This window comes from Arachis ipaensis, chromosome B1 (genome assembly GCF_059453495.1).
Source record: "Arachis ipaensis isolate K30076 ecotype BB chromosome B1, ASM5945349v1, whole genome shotgun sequence".
Classification (NCBI taxonomy): domain Eukaryota; kingdom Viridiplantae; phylum Streptophyta; class Magnoliopsida; order Fabales; family Fabaceae; genus Arachis; species Arachis ipaensis.
The window spans coordinates 95,519,547-95,533,426 of NC_142436.1; the positions used below are offsets into that span (position 1 = coordinate 95,519,547).

General features: G+C 39.8%; 1 non-coding gene across 1 annotated transcript; it reads left to right on the forward strand.

Annotated features, from left to right (window-relative positions):
- Positions 1-8,914: 8,914 nt before the first annotated feature.
- Positions 8,915-9,018, forward strand: LOC148577545 (small nucleolar RNA R71). Its single transcript, XR_015903120.1, has one exon. It is a non-coding gene; the product is annotated as a small nucleolar RNA R71 (small nucleolar RNA).
- Positions 9,019-13,880: the final 4,862 nt, after the last annotated feature.

The following is a 13,880-nucleotide window of genomic DNA, read 5'->3' on the forward strand; positions in this document are numbered from 1 at the left end:
GCCGAACCCTACCCCTCTATCCACTCCTATATAAACCCATCTTCACTCCTTCATTTTCACCCATTATAAACACTACTTCTCCCCCTTCGCTGAACCATTAAACCCCCTCCATCTCTTCTATTTCTTCTTCTTCTACTCTCTTCTTTCTTCTCTTGCTGGAAGACGAGCAAACCTTCTAAGTTTGGTGTGTGACGCGCATAAACTTGTTATGCTACGATTTAGGAAATTGCACGATCGGCAAAATTCCTTCCGGCAAGTGCACCGGTTATCGTCAAGTAAAAACTCACACTAGAGTGAGGTCGAATCCCACAAGGATTGGTTGAGTGAGCAATTCGGATTAGAAGTTTGTTCTAGTTGAGCGGAATCAAGATTTAGATGAGAATTGCGGAATGTAAAATTGGCGGGAAACGTAAATGACAAGAAATTTAAATGGCGGAATCTTAAATTGCATGAATTAAAGAGCAGAAGCTAGATTGCTGAAATTAAAAGGGAATGGGGGTGATTGCATGAATGTAATTGCAGAATGTAAAGAGAAAGTGGAAATCAGAAATGGGCAATTCATTGGGTTATAGGAGATATTGAGATCTCCGAATCAAAACATGTTTATCTCTTCCTCAAGCAATGCGTTCATTGAATTTTGCTTGGCAATCTTATATGATTGGATCCCAATCCCTTGGCTCACCAATTCTCTCTAAAAACAAACAAATTCCCAATCCCTTGGTTTAAATGTTCATAAGAAGAGATGATGCTCGATCACTGATTATACCACACAGTTTCATGAACCACAATTTGGTAGGATTACATGTCACAATATCCATCCAAACCCCAATCCAATTCACTGTGAGAAAGCTTCTCTAGCATGAATCCTCCATTCCTTTCCCAAGGTTCCGAAGGATTCCAATTATGGGTAGTTTCTTTCCCAAGACAACTACCCAATGGAATTAGATCGAGAAGCTTTCTAACAAAATTCAAGAGAAAAGATTGAAGAAGAAGATAAACTATTATTGATTCATTGAATTACAATAGAGCTCCCTAACCCAATGAAAGGGGGTTTAGTGAGTCATAGCTCTGAATTCAATTATAAAGATATGAAAACTAGCCAAATGAAAAGGTAAAAGTCCTTCCTAACTTAAATTCTATCCTATTTATACACTTTCTATATTGAGCTTCTGTTGTGTTTCTTGGGCTTTGAGGCCTCTCCCTGCTTTCCTTTTGCCTTGGGTTTATGATCCATAATCTTGATGAGGCTGTTGATCCAAATTCTGTAACATTCATTGAGCCAACTTAGTGATAATCAAATAATGACACATGACTCAATAATTTGAAATTTCAGACTCATCAATCCTTCAGGCCCAATCCTATAAACCATGATATTCAATTGGGTTTCATACCAGAGTAAGTTTAAGTTAATGTTTGTGCTCAAATACTAACTTAAACCGCAATATTTTTGGCCCAGAAACCTTTTCCAAGAGTGGCGTTTAAGTTGCAGTTTAAGCTTAAACTGTAGCTTAAACGCCAGACACTTCCAGTGATGCCATTTGTGGAAGCACGTTTAAGCTTCAGTTTAAGGTTAAACTGAAGCTTAAACGTGGAAATGGAAGAAGGCAGCCCTGGAGGGTGACTTAGTCGAACACGTTTAAGCTTCAGTTTAAGGTTAAACTGAAGCTTAAACGTGGAGATAGGAAAGGCAGCCCTGGAGGTCGAACACGTTTAAGCTCTAGTTTAAGGTTAAACTGGAGCTTAAACGTGGAAATAGAGAAAGCCATCTGGGAGGTCGAACACGTTTAAGCTCCAGTTTAAGGTTAAACTGGAGCTTAAACGTGGAAGCTGAGAAAGGTAGCCCTGGAGGTGTCGAACACGTTTAAGCTCCAGTTTAAGGTTAAACTGGAGCTTAAACGTGGGAATGGAGAAAGCAACCCTGGAGGAGAAAACTTGGTCGAACACGTTTAAGCTCCAGTTTAAGGTTAAACTGGAGCTTAAACGTGGAAATGGCTCCCTGGTGCACTTCCCATTTCTGGCGTTTAACCTCCAGTTTAAGGTTAAACTGGAGGTTAAACGTGGAAATGCTTCCTGAGTGGCATTCTCATTCTGGCATTTAACCTCCAGTTTAAGGTTAAACTGGAGGTTAAACGTGGAAATGCTTCTTTGGTGAGACTTTCATTCTGGCGTTTAACCTCCAGTTTAAGGTTAAACTGGAGGTTAAACTTCAGTTTCAGCATTTCTTAGCCTTCATGATTCTGGCGTTTAAGCTCCAGTTTAGACTTAAACTGGAACTTAAACTCCACATGTGATATTCAAGCTTCCTTTATTGACTTTGTTGCTTCCTTGCCTAGACTCTTCTTCCCTGAAACCATCCAAACAATTGCATCAAAGTCTTGCAAAATTTCATGAGAAATCTTCCATTCATAGCATTCAAGTAATATAACTAAAAACTCATGGAATTTGCATCAAAATCATACTGTTTGGATGGTTCATTGCTTTGTTATTCATTTAACCATTCTTGGTTACTTTAAGCTCAAGAAAATGCATAAAACCACTAAAACTAACAGAAAAATACTAGTGAAACTAGCCTAAGATGCCTTGGCATCACAACACCAAACTTAATACTTGCTTGTCCCTAAGCAAGTCCTGAGTTATTTGAGAAAAAAGCATGAACAGAAAGCAATCCCAATGGCTATATTAGTAAGCATTTGAAGTTCATCAGAAGGGTTTTATGCAGAAAGTTGCAGCATCACTTTTTCATTCTTATCAGGTAAGATTATCACTTTTTCATTGCATCCATCAAACACTGCTATGGCCTCTTGTTATTCTTATGTCCTTGGCACTTTTCTCTTCTTTGTTTTTCTTTTCTTTTTCTTAGAGCTCCTTTGCTCCTTGTTTGCTTGGTGTCATGTGTTGCACAAGCCTTTGGCATTTTCTTTTTCTTATTAGTGCACTACACATATCCACTTCAGGCATTTTAGTTCACATTTCTTCTTGAGACATTGGTGCCCAGCACCTCTTTGTGTGACTAAATGTTTTGTATTTAGGTTGCTCTTGATAATGGACTTTTGGTTGATAATCCCGGGTTAGTTAACCTAAGTTACCAAGTGTTGAAACACTCCTCAGAACCTATTCATCCAAGCATATCCTTAATACATAAACACCACAGGCATTTGTCTCAGAAGTTCAAACCATTGGTGCCTAGCTTATTTTCTCAATTTTCTTGCTTTTTGGTTGCCCTTTTTCAGTGGCTTTTTCTTCTTCTTTTTCTTTCTTTTTCATGGCCAAAGACATTTATTCATCAAGATCCATAGACAGTTTTCAATTTCTACACAAAAAATGATAATTCTACACTCTAATTCCAGTGATCTGACTAAACAATCAAGCATGCATACCACCACTTAATTCTACTTGATTTGTCACTAATTGAGCCAAGTTACTTTTGTTCAAACCTTTCTTTTATTTTTGGAAACAGAACAAGCATGGCAAGCACTTGTTTAAGAAAGTGAAGTTATATCCAAACATCTAGGCATTCACTTTATTCAAAGCAATAAACAGACAAATATACTAAAAACTTCACATTCCAGAAAGATTCAACATTTACAGTTTAAACCAGAACAAGCATGCTTTTGTTTGCCCTTTTTAAAGAATTATCAAGGAACAATACCACCTTGTGAAATTCCTTGTTTTCTCTTTGTTGCCAGGAAACACTTTGATTTCTTCTTCTTCTCCTAATTGTTGCTTCATGTTTTAAGATCCTTGTTTCCTTTCCTGCAAAGAGTGATGAAGTTGCTTGCTTCTCAAGCACTTGAGTGGTTAGCTCAACTATGTGTGGGTAAGTATCTGAGTCTTAAGTTGGTGTGTGAACACCAAACTTAGTCTCCCTACTTACTTCTCTATTCTTTGAATCCTTGAGTTCTCTTTGGAATGAAGTTGCTGCTAAGGGTTTTAAGCATTTCTGTGACTGCTTAGAATGGTTGTTCCTTTCATATAATTCAAAGGTTGTTGTGTTCAGTTGATCTTTATGGTGGAACACCAAACTTAGAGTCACACATTTCCCTTTGAATTATTGATTCACGAATTCATTGTTTGGTGTGACACACCAAACTTAATTCTTTGCAATGCACAGAAACTACTTCACCCTTTTTATTGAAACAAATAAAAGAAACAGCAAAAGGGTATTACCTCAGGTTGGGTTGCCTCCCAACAAGCGCTTCTTTAATGTCATTAGCTTGACGGTCAGCTTCCTCAGTTGAGGTGATATTTAACCTTGTCCTTCTCCTCCACATCTCCCAAGTAATGTTTGAGTCTTTGACCGTTCACAATGAAGGTTCATTGTGACTTTTCTTCCATGATTTCTACTTGTCCATATTTGGAGACCTTGGTGACAAGGAATGGTCCAGACCACCTTGATTTTAGCTTCCCTGGAAATAGCTTCAGCCTAGAATTGTAGAGCAATACTTTTTGTCCTTCTTCAAATTTCCTTGGGGCTATGTTGCTGTCATGCTTCTTCTTTGCTCTTTCTTTGTAAATTTTGGCATTCTCATAAGCTTCAGCTCTGAACTCTTCCAACTCTTGAATTTGCAACATCCTTCTTTCTCCAGCAGCTTTGCTGTCCAAGTTCAAAAGTTTCAAGGCCCAGTATGCCTTGTGCTCCAACTCCAGTGGCAAATGGCAAGCTTTTCCGTATACTAGTTGGTAAGGAGACATTCCAATTGGTGTTTTGAAAGCTGTCCTATATGGCCAAAGAGCATCATCTAGCTTAATCGACCAGTCCTTCCTTGAAGTTCCCACAGTCTTTTCCAGGATCCTTTTGAGTTCTCTGTTAGATATTTCGGCTTGCCCACTTGTTTGTGGATGGTATGGTGTGGCTACCTTGTGTTTGACTCCATATTTTAGAAGCAATGCCTCTAATGGTTTGTTGCAGAAGTGGCTTCCTCCATCACTGATGATTGCTCTTGGAACCCCAAAACGGCAAAAAATGTATTTTCTGAGGAAGTTCATGACTACCTTATTATCATTGGTTGGAGTTGCTATTGCTTCAACCCATTTGGAGACATAGTCTACTGCCACAAGAATGTAATTATTTGAGTATGAGGAGGGAAAGGGTCCCATGAAATCTATCCCCCATACATCAAACAATTCAAGTTCCAGAATGAATTGTTGTGGCATTTCATTTCTTCTTGGCAGGTTCCCCGCTTTCTGGCATTCATGGCAGTGCTTCACTAGTTCCTTTGCATCTTTGAAGATAGTGGGCCAATAAAAACCACACTGCAACACCTTAGCTGCTGTTCTTTCTCCTGCAAAATGTCCTCCATAAGTGGAGCCATGGCAGTCCCATAAGACTTCCCTTCCTTCTTCCTCTGATATGCATCTTCTGAGTATGCCATCGGAACATTTTTTGAACAAGTATGGTTCGTCCCAGATGAAGTATTTGGCATCATTTACCAATTTCTTCCTTTGATGCTTGTTAAATTCCAACGGCAAACTCCCAGTGGCCTTGAAGTTTGCTATGTCTGCAAACCAGGGTGCTTTGTGAATTACCATGAGTTGTTCATCAGGAAAGCACTCATTTATATGTGTGCTTTGTGCGCTTCCTTCTTCACATGGTATCCTTGATAAATGGTCTGCCACCTTGTTCTCTACACCCTTCTTGTCTTTGATTTCAATGTCAAATTCCTGCAACAAAAGAACCCATCTAATAAGTCTTGGTTTGGATTCTTATTTAGCAAGTAAGTATTTTAAAGCTGAATGATCAGTGAAGACAATGACTTTAGATCCAATGAGATAGGATCTAAATTTGTCAAATGCAAAGACTATTGCCAAGAGTTCTTTTTCAGTGGTTGTGTAATTCCTTTGGTTAGCATTCAAGACTTTACTGGCATAATAAATCACATGTACCAAATTGTCTTTCCTTTGTCCTAACACTGCCCCAATAGCAAGGTCTGATGCATCACACATCAGTTCAAAAGGTAAGTTCCAATCAGGTGGGGCAATGATAGGTGCAGAGGAAAGTTTTTGCTTCAAAAGTTCATAGGCTAGCATGCAATTTTTATCAAATACAAAGGGTGTATCAGAGACAAGCAAGTTACTCAAAGGTTTGGCTATTTTAGAAAAGTCTCTAATAAACCTTCTGTAAAAACCAGCGTGTCCCAAAAAACTCCTAACTGCCTTGACATTACTTGGTGGAGGTAGTTTTTCAATGATTTCCACCTTAGCTCTATCCACCTCCATGCCTCTATTAGAGATTTTGTGGCCAAGGACTATTCCTTCTGTGACCATGAAATGACATTTTTCCCAGTTTAATACTAGGTTAGTCTCTTGGCACCTCTTAAGCACCAAGGCAAGGTGGTGTAGGCAGCTGGGAAAAGAATCTCCAAACACAGAAAAATCATCCATGAAGACCTCAATAAATTTTTCAATCATGTCCGAAAAGATGGACAGCATGCATCTTTGGAAAGTGGCAGGTGCATTGCACAATCCAAAGGGCATGCGTCTATAAGCAAAAACTCCATATGGACAAACAAATGATGTTTTCTCTTGATCTCTAGGATCAACTACTATCTGATTATAGCCTGAGTATCCATCCAAAAAGCAATAGTAAGCATGTCTTGCAAGCCTTTCAAGCATCTGATCCATGAATGGGAGTGGGAAATGATCTTTTCTGGTGGCTTCATTGAGCTTCCTGTAGTCTATGCACATCCTCCACCCAGTGACAGTTCTTGTGGGTATGAGTTCGTTCCTCTCATTTGGCACCACAGTTATGCCACCTTTCTTGGGAACTACATGGATGGGACTAACCCATGGGCTATCAGAAATGGGGTAGATTACCCCTGCCTGCCATAACTTCATGACCTCCTTTTGTACCACTTCTTTCATGACGGGATTCAATCTTCTCTGAGCTTGGATGGAGGGTCTAGCATCCTCTTCTAACAAGATTTTATGCATGCATATGGATGAACTTATCCCCTTCAAATCAGCTAAGGTCCATCCAATGGCATCTTGATGAGTTTGTAGCACCTTGATCAATTCTTCTTCCTGTTCTTGACTCAGGGCAGAGCTAATGATAACAGGATGACTCTCATCACTACCCAAGTATGCATACTTGAGATTAGGGGGCAATGCTTTGAGCTCAGGTTTTGGTGCTTCCTTCTCTTCTTTCACTATCTCTGGCATGTTTGGCATGGTTGTTTCAGCAGCCTTGATGTCACTAACTTCTATGTCCTTGGTGAACTCCTCCTCTGCCACTTCCTTTGTTGTTTCCTCAAAGGTTTCTTGTACTGCAATGTCCACTACATCCACCCTCATGCATTCCCTTAGTGATTCTGATGGATAGCTCATTACTTTGAATACGTTAAACACCAATTTCTCATCATGTAGTCTAAGAGTGAGTTCACCCTTTTATACATCTATGATGGCTCCAGCAGTAGCCAGGAAGGGTCTTCCCAGGATTATTGAAGCTTTGGCTTCTTCCTCCATATCTAACACCACAAAATCAGCAGGAAATATAAAATCTCCCACCTTCACCAACAAATCCTCAACTATCCCATGAGGGAATTTAAAAGTTCGATCTGCCAATTGGAGGGCCATTCTTGTTGGTTTGGCTTCCTCAATTTTCATTCTTCTCATCATTGTTAGAGACATCAAATTGATACTGGCCCCTAAGTCACACAAGGCCTTCTCCACCATGACTTCTCCTATGATGCAGGGGATTTGGAAACTGCCTGGATCCTTCAATTTCTGAGGCAATTTGTGCTGGATGATGGCACTGCATTCTTCAGTTAACAACACAGTTTCCTCGTTTCTCCAGCTTCTTTTCTTGGTCATTAATTCCTTTAAGAATTTTGCATAGAGTGGCATTTGCTCTATTGCCTCAGCAAACGGAATGTTGATTTAAAGCTTCTTGAAAATCTCCAAGAACCTGGAGAATTGGCCATCCTTTTCACTTTTCATCAAACGTTGAGGATATGGTGCTTTAGGTGTATAAGGCTTCAGGACCTCTTTTTCTTTTTCTTTTGTTGCAGACGATGTAAAAGATTGTCCTTGTTCCTTATCTCTCACATTTTCCTTTGCTTCATCCTCTGTGGTTTCCTTTGAGATCTCCTTTAGATTCTTTCCGCTTCTGAGGGTTATGGCCTTACATTCTTCCCTTGCAATAGCCTTGGCAGCATGAGAAACGCTTGTCCCAGGGGTTTGCTTAGACAAATACGCAATTTGATTTTCTAGCTTCTGGATGGCAGCTCCTTGGTTTTGCAGGTTAGAATTTACTTCTTCCTTAAAAGCTTTCAATTCGGTTATGTCTTGACTCATGGTTGCAAGCATTCCTTCTATCCTGTTTAATTGATCTTGAAATTGTTGGTTCGGATTAGGTTGAGCAGGTTGATTATTTTGGCTATGATATGGTGGTTGAGAGTAAGTGTTTTGTGTGGCTTGGTATGATCTTTGGTTGGAGTTTTGGTATGTGGACTTGTTATGTTGGTTTTGCTGGTTTCCCCACCCAAAGTTTGGGTGATTTTTCCAGCCTGGGTTGTAAGTGTTGGAATGTGGATCATATGGTTGCCTTTGTTGATTTCCTACATAATTAGCCTCTTCCCAATCACCTCCTTCAGTACTTTCTTCCTCTTGATCTTGTGTGTGTATTGCAGCCACTTGTTTTGTTTCTAATTTCCTGGTGAGCTCTGCTAGTTGCTTGGCAAACACCTTGTTTTGGGCTAGAATTGTATCAACATGGTTCAGCTCCATGACTCCCTTAGTGTTGTGTCTCTCTGATGCATAGTAGTACTCATTCTCAGCCACTGTCTCAATCACTTCAATGGCTTCTTCCACAGTCTTTTTCCTGTTCAATGAACCTCCTGATGAATGGTCTACAGCCTTCCTTGATTCATAAGACAGTCCATCATAGAAAATATGCAATTGCACCCAGTCATGGAACATGTCTGGTGGGCATTTCCTTGTCAAATCCTTGAATCTCTCCCATGCCTCGTAGAGAGTTTCACCATCTTGTTGTCTAAAAGTCTGAACCTCAGATCGAAGCCTATTGACCTTTTGTGGGGGGTAGAAACGTGCCAGAAACTTGCTTTCCACCTCGTCCCAGGTTGTTAGGCTCCCCCTTGGGAATGATTCCAGCCACTTAGCTGCCTTGTCCCTAAGTGAAAATGGGAACAAAAGCAGTTTATAGGCATCTTCCTGGACTCTATTGGACTTCACAGTGTCGCAAATTCTCAGGAATTTTGTGAGATGTTGGTTTGGGTCTTCATTAGCACTTCCACCAAATGAACAATGATTCTCCACAAGTGATATTAGCTGTGGTTTGAGCTCAAAATTGTTGGCCTGAATGGGTGGTTTCTGGATGCTGCTACCACAATTCCCAGAGGTTGGGTTTATGTATGAACTAAGAACCCTCCTCTCAGGAATGGCATTGTTTCCATCAGCTCTCTCATGGTTGTGAACTTCTCTATCCATGTTGAGATCTAAAGCTTCCTCAAAATTGTCCTCAGATTCTCCTTCAGATTCCTCTTCTCCCAGTACTCTCTTCCCTCTTGCTTCCCTTCTCAGTCTATGAAGGGTCCTCTCTGGTTCGGTATATGGAGGAGTTGATGTCTCTCCTCTCCTACCTGTCATACAAGAACACAGCATAGGCAACAAACAAGTGAAATACTCTTGGTTAATGGAAGAGTATGGTTAGAGCAGTTGAGGAATTAATTCAAACAGTTAGTGAGTCAGTGAGTTAGTTGCTTGAATTTAAAGGCATAAAGAAAGAAAGCATGTAACAGAGCACAGAAATTAAAATTCAACAAGTAACTTGTACTGAATTAATCAAAACAAAAAAAAATGCTCAATCTAGTTAACTTCCAATTTGAGAATTGTCAATCGAAAACCAATCCCCGGCAACGGCGCCATAAACTTGATGCGCATAAACTTGTTATGCTACGATTTAGGAAATTGCACGATCGGCAAAATTCCTTCCGGCAAGTGCACCGGTTATCGTCAAGTAAAAACTCACACTAGAGTGAGGTCGAATCCCACAAGGATTGGTTGAGTGAGCAATTCGGATTAGAAGTTTGTTCTAGTTGAGCGGAATCAAGATTTAGATGAGAATTGCGGAATGTAAAATTGGCGGGAAATGTAAATGACAAGAAATTTTAATGGCGGAATCTTAAATTGCATGAATTAAAGAGCAGAAGCTAGATTGCTGAAATTAAAAGGGAATGGGGGTGATTGCATGAATGTAATTGCAGAATGTAAAGAGAAAGTGGAAATCAGAAATGGGGAATTCATTGGGTTATAGGAGATATTGAGATCTCCGAATCAAAACATGTTTATCTCTTCCTCAAGCAATGCGTTCATTGAATTTTGCTTGGCAATCTTATATGATTGGATCCCAATCCCTTGGCTCACCAATTCTCTCTAAAAACAAACAAATTCCCAATCCCTTGGTTTAAATGTTCATAAGAAGAGATGATGCTCGATCACTGATTATACCACACAGTTTCATGAACCACAATTTGGTAGGATTACATGTCACAATATCCATCCAAACCCCAATCCAATTCACTGTGAGAAAGCTTCTCTAGCATGAATCCTCCATTCCTTTCCCAAGGTTCCGAAGGATTCCAATTATGGGTAGTTTCTTTCCCAAGACAACTACCCAATGGAATTAGATCGAGAAGCTTTCTAACAAAATTCAAGAGAAAAGATTGAAGAAGAAGATAAACTATTATTGATTCATTGAATTACAATAGAGCTCCCTAACCCAATGAAAGGGGGTTTAGTGAGTCATAGCTCTGAATTCAATTACAAAGATATGAAAACTAGCCAAATGAAAAGGTAAAAGTCCTTCCTAACTTAAATTCTATACTATTTATACACTTTCTATATTGAGCTTCTTTTGTGTTTCTTGGGCTTTGAGGCCTCTCCCTGCTTTCCTTTTGCCTTGGGTTTATGATCCATAATCTTGATGAGGCTGTTGATCCAAATTCTGTAACATTCATTGAGCCAACTTAGTGATAATCAAATAATGACACATGACTCAATAATTTGATATTTCAGACTCATCAATCCTTCAGGCCCAATCCCATAAACCATGATATTCAATTGGGTTTCATACCAGAGTAAGTTTAAGTTAATGTTTGTGCTCAAATACTAACTTAAACCGCAATATTTTTGGCCCAGAAACCTTTTCCAAGAGTGGCGTTTAAGTTGCAGTTTAAGCTTAAACTGTAGCTTAAACGCCAGACACTTCCAGTGATGCCATTTGTGGAAGCACGTTTAAGCTTCAGTTTAAGGTTAAACTGAAGCTTAAACGTGGAAATGGAAGAAGGCAGCCCTGGAGGGTGACTTAGTCGAACACGTTTAAGCTTCAGTTTAAGGTTAAACTGAAGCTTAAACGTGGAGATAGGAAAGGCAGCCCTGGAGGTCGAACGCGTTTAAGCTCCAGTTTAAGGTTAAACTGGAGCTTAAACGTGGAAATAGAGAAAGCCATCTGGGAGGTCGAACACGTTTAAGCTCCAGTTTAAGGTTAAACTGGAGCTTAAACGTGGAAGCTGAGAAAGGTAGCCCTGGAGGTGTCGAACACGTTTAAGCTCCAGTTTAAGGTTAAACTGGAGCTTAAACGTGGGAATGGAGAAAGCAACCCTGGAGGAGAAAACTTGGTCGAACACGTTTAAGCTCCAGTTTAAGGTTAAACTGGAGCTTAAACGTGGAAATGGCTCCCTGGTGCACTTCCCATTTCTGGCGTTTAACCTCCAGTTTAAGGTTAAACTGGAGGTTAAACGTGGAAATGCTTCCTGAGTGGCATTCTCATTCTGGCGTTTAACCTCCAGTTTAAGGTTAAACTGGAGGTTAAACGTGGAAATGCTTCTTTGGTGAGACTTTCATTCTGGCGTTTAACCTCCAGTTTAAGGTTAAACTGGAGGTTAAACTTCAGTTTCAGCATTTCTTAGCCTTCATGATTCTGGCGTTTAAGCTCCAGTTTAGACTTAAACTGGAACTTAAACTCCACATGTGATATTCAAGCTTCCTTTATTGACTTTGTTGCTTCCTTGCCTAGCCTCTTCTTCCCTGAAACCATCCAAACAATTGCATCAAAGTCTTGCAAAATTTCATGAGAAATCTTCCATTCATAGCATTCAAGTAATATAACTAAAAACTCATGGAATTTGCATCAAAATCATACTGTTTGGATGGTTCATTGCTTTGTTATTCATTTAACCATTCTTGGTTACTTTAAGCTCAAGAAAATGCATAAAACCACTAAAACTAACAGAAAAATACTAGTGAAACTAGCCTAAGATGCCTTGGCATCAGTGTGGTAAAAGCATTGCTTTTTGTTTTTCCATAACCATTTATGGCACCAAAGGCCGGAGAAACCTCTAGAAAGAGGAAATGGAAGGCAAAAGCTTCCACCTCCGAGTCATGGGAGATGGAGAGATTCATCTCAAGGGAGCATCAAGACCACTTCTATGAAGTAGTGGCCAAGAAGAAGGTGATCCCTGAGGTCCCTTTCAAAATCAAAAAGGGTGAATATCCGGATATCTGACATGAGATTCGAAGAAGAGGTTGGGAAATTCTTACCAACCCCATTCAACAAGTCGGGATCTTAATGGTTCAAGAGTTCTATGCCAATGCATGGATCACCAAGAACCATGATCAAAGTGTGAACCTGGACCCAAAGAATTGGCTTACAATGGTCCAGGGGAAATGCTTAGATTTCAGTCTGGAAAATGTAAGGTTGGCATTCAACTTGCCCATGATGCAAGGAGATGCACCCTCCTACACTAGAAGGGTCAACTTTGATCAAAGGTTGGACCAAGTCCTCATAGACATTTGTGAAGAGGTTGCTCAATGGAAGAGAGATTCAAGAGGGAAGCCAGTTCAACTAAGAAGGCATGACCTCAAGCCTGTGGCTAGGAGATGGTTGGAGTTCATCCAACGCTCAATCATTCCCACTAGTAACCGGTGTGAAGTTACTATAGACCGGGCTATCATGATCCATAGCATCATGATTGGAGAGGAAGTAGAAGTTCATGAGGTTATATCCCTAGAACTCTACAAGGTGGCTAACAAGTCCTCCACTTTGGCAAGGTTACCCTTCCCTCATCTCATTTGTCACCTCTGTAACACAGCTGGAATTGACATAGAGGAAGACATTCTCATTGATGAGGACAAGCCCATCACTAAGAAAAGGATGGAGCAAACAAGAGATCCCACTCATGGACAAGAGCATGAGGAAATTCCTCATCATGAAGTCCCTGAGATGCCTCAAAGGATGCATTTTCCTCCACAAAATTATTGGGAGCAAATCAACACCTCCCTAGGAGAATTAAGTTCCAATATGGGACAACTAAGGGTGGAGCACCAAGAGCATTCCATCCTCCTCCATGAAATTAGAGAAGACCAAAGAGTCATGAAGGAAGAGCAACAAAGGCAAGGAAGAGACATTGAGAAGCTCAAACACTCCATAAGATCTTCAAGAGGAAGAACAAGCCGCCATCCCTAAGGTGGACCCATTCTTTAATTTCCTTGTTCTTTATTTTCTGTTTTTCATTCCCTATGTTGTATGTTCTATCTATGTTTGTGTCTTTACTACATGATCACTAGTGTCTTAGCGTCTATACCTTAAAGATATGAATGTCCTATGAATCCATCACATTTCCTAAATGAAAAATGTTTTCTGAAAAAGAAAAAGAAGTACATAAATTTTGAATTTTAAAATAGTTTAATTATTTTGATGTGGTAGCAATACTTTTTGTTTTCTGAATGAATGCTTGAACAGTGCATATTTTTTGAATTTGTTGTTTATGAATGATAAAATTATTAGCTCTTGAAAGAATGATGGAAAAGGAGAAATGTTGTTGATAATCTAAAAAATCATAAAAATTGATTCTTGAAGCAAGAAA